At 32.0% G+C, this 7,366-nt stretch overlaps 1 long non-coding RNA gene across 1 annotated transcript; it reads right to left on the reverse strand.

Annotated features, from left to right (window-relative positions):
* Window positions 1–3,599: 3,599 nt before the first annotated feature.
* On the reverse strand, window positions 3,600–6,836 carry LOC131004614 (uncharacterized). The gene is made up of 2 exons (XR_009095083.1): window positions 6,527–6,836; window positions 3,600–3,861 (listed from the first exon to the last, which is right to left on the reverse strand). It is a non-coding gene; the product is annotated as an uncharacterized LOC131004614 (long non-coding RNA).
* Between the last annotated feature and the right edge of the window lie 530 nt (window positions 6,837–7,366).

Genomic DNA, 7,366 nt, shown 5'->3' on the forward strand with positions numbered 1-7,366 from the left:
GTTTATTCAGCTCAAATTTTTTAATTAAATGTTTTCGCGTCAGATAATCGCAATTAAATTATTGACAGACAATGATTGAGTTATTGAAGCAGTCAATAATTTATTTTGCAGTTTAATAATTGGCTTAGCAAAGTCATGTTATACATTAATTGCAAATGGAAATATTATTTCCATCTATTATTGATACTTAGGTCATGGATTTTTTTTTCGACTCGTTAAAGCAAATTAAATCTGCGAATTTAATTTAGATTTGTGTTACGAGTCTCCGCATTTTAGTAAAGCAAGAAATCGGATATCAAATATAGGATTTATTAGAGTAATCATTATTCGATTACAAATCTACCACGACAAAGAGTTTTATTAGTCACCTTCTCTTACACTAAAATGATGATATTATTCTAAATTAGGGGATTTCTAATTTCAAAGCTTTATTTGGTCTATCAATTTAACGGTTTGGTCAGCCTTGTTTCGTTTGGTCAGCCCAAGTGAGGTGGTCCCGATTAGGTGGTCCCTGTTAAAATTGAATCGGTTCACTAAAGCCTAAGAAATTTCATCAGTATTTATGGCGTCTAGAATAAGAACTCTATTTTCTAAAAATAATAATGCGAATAATTCTGGTATTGTTCAATCTAGTGAGATTGGCATACCAAACAATTATTCAAATTGGACTATTCCTGAACAACCAATAGAATCTATGTATCAAATCGATGCATTTGATTTCAAAACTGCCTTTTCTATTAAAACTCATGAAGAAACTATTTCTCTTCAAGAAGAATTCCAAAGTATGCAATTACTTTCAAAAGTTTCTATAAGAAAATACATAGAAAAAGGCTATAGATATATTCATTTCGGGTTAATTCTAGTAGCAGTCAAACCCTTAGTTCATATTGGAGTTGATGCCCCTGTTTATCTTGCCCTTAGAGATAATAGATTAAAGAAGTATAAATCATCTCTATTAGCAATGATTCAAACCAATGTTTGTAATGGTCCTATTTATAATTTCAACTGTGCTCCTAATTATTCCATAGATCTCACGGATCCTTTAATTCTAGATTCTTTGATTCTTGATATTCATCTTCAAGGAGATGAATTTAAAAATCTTTGTAAAAATTTTGCTGTCATATATCGAGTTTACTTTAGAGTTATGTCATCTCATTTAAATCCAAAATTTAGATTCACTCCAACTTTAAAAGATGAAACTGTCATACTTCAAATTGAAGCAGACAATTCAACATCTTTCGTTCCTAAAAGACTTAAATGGAATGAAATAACAATTCCTAATGAATTCATAATTCAAAATCCTCAAATACCAAAAGGAATTGAAAAACGAGAAGTCTCTGAGAATGAAGAAGATGATGACGGGAGAATTCTTCTAAGATTTAATTCATATTGAGAACAAAGAAAACCCTCAATACACATTCAAGAAGTCTCTTCAAGGAATTCATTTTCTGAAAGTTCTAAATTTAATTATCCTAATATTAAAGTTAATTACAAATCTCCAATTCCTTCGACTAGTTATCAAACTGAAGAAGAAACACCTCAAGTAGGATCTCCTACTATTTCTCAAATGGAAGATCAAATCAATATGATTTCTAATATGAATTTCTCTATTAATTTCAATTACCTTGAAAAAGAATTCAATGATCCAGAAGAAATTGAAAGAAAAGAATGGTTTTTAAAACTAGAAAAACCTTTAAGAGATAAACTTCAAATTGAATGGATAAAAGGATTACATAAATTAAAATCTAATATTCCAATTTTAGATTGGTTTCAAGGATACTGTCAGCTTAATGATATTAATAATGTCTACAATCTGGATCAAATAAATGTTCAAACAAACATTTATAAAAAATAGAAATTAGCTACTGGTTCAATATTGACTTCCATTCATCCACCTCTACAAAATATCAAAATACAAATTCCCAATGGAGAAATATCTGCTACTCCATTTCGTACTGGAAGAGACGGAGAGGATGGTCCAAAAATGAGCGATATCAAAAAACTCCACGAACAAAATAATTATTCAAATCAAATCTTACATACCATCGCCGAACAAATAGATCATATTTCAACAAAAAATGATTCACAAAAACAAATAAATAATTTTCCACATAACACTTCAAATCCTCATTTTATTCCTAGAAGTCTTCATGAGAAAATAGAAAACAAACTCAAATAATGTAACACCCCGCCCAATTATATTAAGTTTAGAATTTATTTTCGAACTTAGAAGTAAGATGATTCACGCCGGATATAAAGAAAATGAATTTATTTTTAATTCCAACAAAAATGATTTACAAAAACATTTGTAAATGTAGTTATTGAATTTATATGCATTGCATATTTATTTAATTTAGCATTCAAGTATTTTCACGAGCTATTTATTTAAGCAAACACTGAATGATTATTACAGTTTTCATAGTACAACCCGGAAGACTTTTTATTTTATTCAATCACCTAATTTCTCCACCTAATTTATCCACCTACTCTTCCACCACTAATTTTTTCTTTTCCCTACCACTAACTTATTTTTATCTAATAAACATGAGTGGAAGTGTGATGAGTGAAGATAGGATTAGTGTGCTAAGGTGGTAGGGAACCAAGCTTTAATCATGAATAATGCTTTGTCCTTAATCATTCTTCCATTGCAAGACAAAGCTCATCACTTCACTCCCTCACACTTCAATTCTCGGCCTCCCCTCTCTCTCTCTATACTCTCTTTTCCTCTATTGATGTCCATTGAAGAAAGCTTAGAGAAGCTTCATCAAACACTACTATGAGATAATCCACCATCCAATCCAATCAAATACTATCATATCTCATCAAATTCAAGAAGCTAGAGCTAAGATCAAAGTTGGAGCAAAGTCTTGATCACCTTTTAAATCCTTGAGTAAGTGATCTTAGATTATTTATTTGATCATATTAATGATATGTGAGTGAGTATATGATCATGATTGAGCAAGAAAATCACCCAATTTATTTTTATGAAACTTTCGAAAATTAGGAGCTTGAAACCCTACGAATTTTGTTGTTTATTTTCTTGACTTGGCTTGAGTTATATGATGATGGATTTGAGTTTATGAGATGATCTAGATGATTAATGATGGATGAGATTGAAGCTTGAGGTTGAGAAGTGAAAAATGAAAAATGTTAGTTTGAGGAAGAAGATGATATATATGTGTTTCTATATGTGATTTTGTTATATGATGTTTATTTGAAGATTTGAGTGGGTATATGAGTTCTTGAGCATGCTATGATGTTAAGTGATGGTTTAGATTGATGATTAGAAGTGATGAAATGAGTTTTGGGATGAGTTGTTGTTGAGAATTATGATGTTATATTCAAGTTAGAGATATTATTAAGATATATAAGTTTTAAATACAAATTGGAGAATTTCGTAGGCCTACTGACCTACTGTGATTGATGGTTTGTCGATGTCTAATAGCTTTGAAAATTTTATAGCAAGTTTCTACATGAGTCTTGAGTACCCTGGTAAAATTTCAAGCTATTTCAATGTCACGACCGGTCCTAATTAAGGATAATTAAGCCGGGAAATCGTGGCTAATGGAGGGAGATTAGAAGCGGGGTAGAAAGGGGAATAATCAAACAAGAAAGGATCGTATTTCATCATTGTTAACAACATGGATATCTATAATATAACAGAGTTTTTGTCGTATAGACTCAAATAACTAACAAGTTCGGATAACTCCGACTTATCCAAAATAACATAAAACTTCTGAGTACGCAGCGGAATAAGGTTCTGATTACATGTATGAAGACATGTAACCCTAGAGTTCATTAATACATAATAAGACAAAAGAATCCCGCTCGTCACTTCATCACCATCGGCAGCTGCTCAACCTGCACATTTAGAAATATATGCAGGGCTTGAGTACAAAAGTACTCAGTGGACACGTATGCCTAATTATAAAAATACATGCTTCAAAACTGTAAATTGTCATGCCATCATAAACAGTACAGCAAGGGAGTTTTTCGCTAAAAGGCCCAAGCTTACTAAATTCATTTGTGATTCTTAAAGTTCGTCTGCAGACTAAGTTCTCTTGTAATCTATCATATCTGGAACTTTGTGCCGGAGAGGTGGCCACCTCTCACGGTCACTTGACCGGCCAACCCGCTAGATGACTCACGGTCACTGGTGTACACTAGCCCTGGCAGGATAGCTATCAACTGCTCAAGACCCGAATTCGATTACATGATAAAAGTCACATCAGATAGATATCATACTGAAATTTAAATATTTTATGGCAAGACAATATTTGAAATAACTTCAATTAATTTAATCATGAAATAACTTGCTTGAACGTAATATTTAAACTCATTTGATATATATGAAAGTAATGCCCACCTGATAGAAATTTTCTGTGGTACAGTAGCTCCTTGACTGATTATTAATCTCGTGTTTGACCTTTATTACGAGAATATAAATAAGATACTGCTCGAATAAAATCCTCAATTAATGAGAATGCGTAATTTAACTATGCATGACTCATATTCCGATAATTATTATTCTGAGATAATAATCTGGGAAATTCTATTATAAATCCTAATTGTCGAAATAAAATAATTTAAATAAGGCTCGTCACATGAGGTCGGATAGATTATCATAATCAATCCGTTCTCATCGGGTGTTCTAATCCGTCAATTAAATAAACCCCGTTCCTCGTAGTCAATAGAAAATAAATACTTCAACTTATTCGCTTTATAATCTCATAATTAATCGGGCTTAATAAATAAGAACAAGTAATGTTATAAAATTAAAAAAATAAAATAAAATAAAAAGGCTCAACATAAGGCACATAAGAATCACAATCAAACATCATCAAAACATGCTCTGCTTTTACACTGACTCAACTTCAAAATTTAATCTGTTCTGACTCCGACATCTCCTGGACTCGAGACTCATACCGAAAGAAAGATCTTCGAGTCTAGTTTCACATAAAAAAAATAGAGTCGAAAACTCCAAGTGGTTTGAGGGATATGACGTCTTTACCACGATCTACCATGTTCGGCAGTTTTGAACAATCAAAAACTTGTATTTTTGAAAAATAGTAAACGTTGTCAAACTGGGCTCAACTTTGGTGGATATCTAAATAACACAATAAGGTTAATACCATAAAAATTTGGAAAGCTAGATCACCCAGGAAGCTACTGAAATAAATGACTCTTTTCTCTGTTCTCTGAAATTCTCAGTAGTAATGTGCAGTTTAGGTTTTGCATTTTAAAGAAGTATCATACGAAGTTGGAATGGCTTGAAATTTTACCAGGGTACTCAAGACTCATGTAGGGACTTGCTATAAAATTTTCAAAGCTGTTAGACATCGACAAACCGTCGATCACAGTAGGTCAGTAGGCCTACGAAATTCATATTTATAAGTCCTTAAAAAATAATTTATATAAATCAAGAAATAATAGTTTAATCCCAAAAATATTCATTAAAAGTCCATCCTAATTTAAATAAAGAACGGACCTCATTTAAAATAAATAGTCCCAAACTTGTTACGCACATATACTAAATCTTTCACGAAACATCCTTTAAAATAAACTTTGATACATAGAAAATAATTCAACAACTTGAGCTCTTAAGGGGTTGTTTTACAACAGACACCAAATCTACCTCGGATCTCCAAATGAGGCTCCAAAAGACATTCTGGAAACTAGACATTTCAAGGATCATTCTCCAATTTGAATCGAATGAAAAACAATTCAAACGAGCAAGATATGCCCTCTCAAAGATGGGTATTTAACAAGCAAAAATCTGTAAATTTCATATTTCCAGATTACAACCAAGTCAATGGGCTTTCTTTAAAAATTCATATCTCCCTTTACAAAACTCCACTGGGAACCCCAAAGGTCAATCTGGAAACTAGGGAGAGATCATAACACTCTCCAGTTGGATTTATTCTAAGAACCTTCATGGTTTAGAAGATATGACTATCTAAAGTTCAGTGCACAAAAAGAGTTCAAGTTTGGCAGATTCAGAACATAAATCGGAAAAACCACTTTAAGCTTCACCAAAAATTCTAAAACTGAACAAGTAAGTTCCCAACATGTCAGTGAATATTCAGTAGAAAGATAGGCTTGAGAATCAAATATTTAAGTCGACCTTTTCCACCTCAAAGTCGTAGGTTTGTAAAATCTACTGGATGGTACATGGAATAAGAACTAGATTTCAAGAATTTATACCGGTTGTTTCCCTTACTCAAAAATGGTGAGGCCGATGTCAAAAGAAAGATACGGGAGTCTAGAGTGACATATTCAAGTTTCAAAGGTTTTCACCGATTGAAACTTTACTTATGATCTCTCAAAGATTGTTTACCAAAAATGTATTCCAGATGGGCAGTGATGTTTACAAATTCATAAATAAATCATGCGAGCTCTAAATATTCTGAAATTTTACCAAAATATAGAAAATGTATGAAAGATGATACACAATTAATTTGAGAATTTTTGGGAACCGTTTGGATGATATGAAACTGAATTCAAAATAAAGAAGCTTAGTATATACCTCTTCAAGTTACAATTTGGAGTTGGAGGAAACTCTCTCTCCCTTTCTCAACTTCTTCTACACGTTTTGGTGAGGGAAGAAAAGACTTGATGGCTGGAACAATATGTGTTGTTGCATAATTGAGTTGGTGGTGAAAGTGGTGGGGAAAATGGTGGTGAAAGTCAAAAAGTAGATTTAGTGGTAAAATGGAGTGGGGAACAAAATTAATGGAAAGAAAAAGAGAAGAAAAAGAAAGGAAAAAAAATGTAGAGGAGAATTATTGATGTATTTTCTCTGTCTCGGTGATTCTGTAACTGTAAGATGGATCGTGTGCTCGTATATGCTTGATACTGATTATTTAAATAAATCTCGTATTTCGACATGTGATTTCTCGCTTAAATCGATAAATTATAAAATGAATCTAAATTAAATCCGTAGATTTAATTCGTTTGTTGTTCTAATATTTAAATTAAATCCGTAGATTTAATTAACTCACGAGTCAGAAATAAATCACGACTTGAATAAAGATAAAATCTAATTTCATCTTGCTTAAATAAATAACGTGACTTTGCTAAGTCAGTTATAACTCTGAAATAATATCATTAACTGCTTTAACAATATAAATTCAGGATCATAAGCTGAATTCATATTAGGATAAAAACCGTTTTCATTCACTGATGAACAAAAATAAACACTCATTACTAGATTTAAAATATATAAAAGAGCGGGTCACTACATACTACCCCTCTTAACAAAAATTTCGTCCCGAAATTTGCATATTTCTTCTAAAACAGTTCGGGGTATTTCTCCTTCATTTTGTCTTCAAGCTCCCACGTGGCTTCCTCTTGTCCGTGGTGTCTC

This window comes from Salvia miltiorrhiza, unplaced genomic scaffold (genome assembly GCF_028751815.1).
Source record: "Salvia miltiorrhiza cultivar Shanhuang (shh) unplaced genomic scaffold, IMPLAD_Smil_shh original_scaffold_441:::fragment_1, whole genome shotgun sequence".
In the NCBI taxonomy this organism is placed as follows: Eukaryota; Viridiplantae; Streptophyta; class Magnoliopsida; order Lamiales; family Lamiaceae; genus Salvia; species Salvia miltiorrhiza.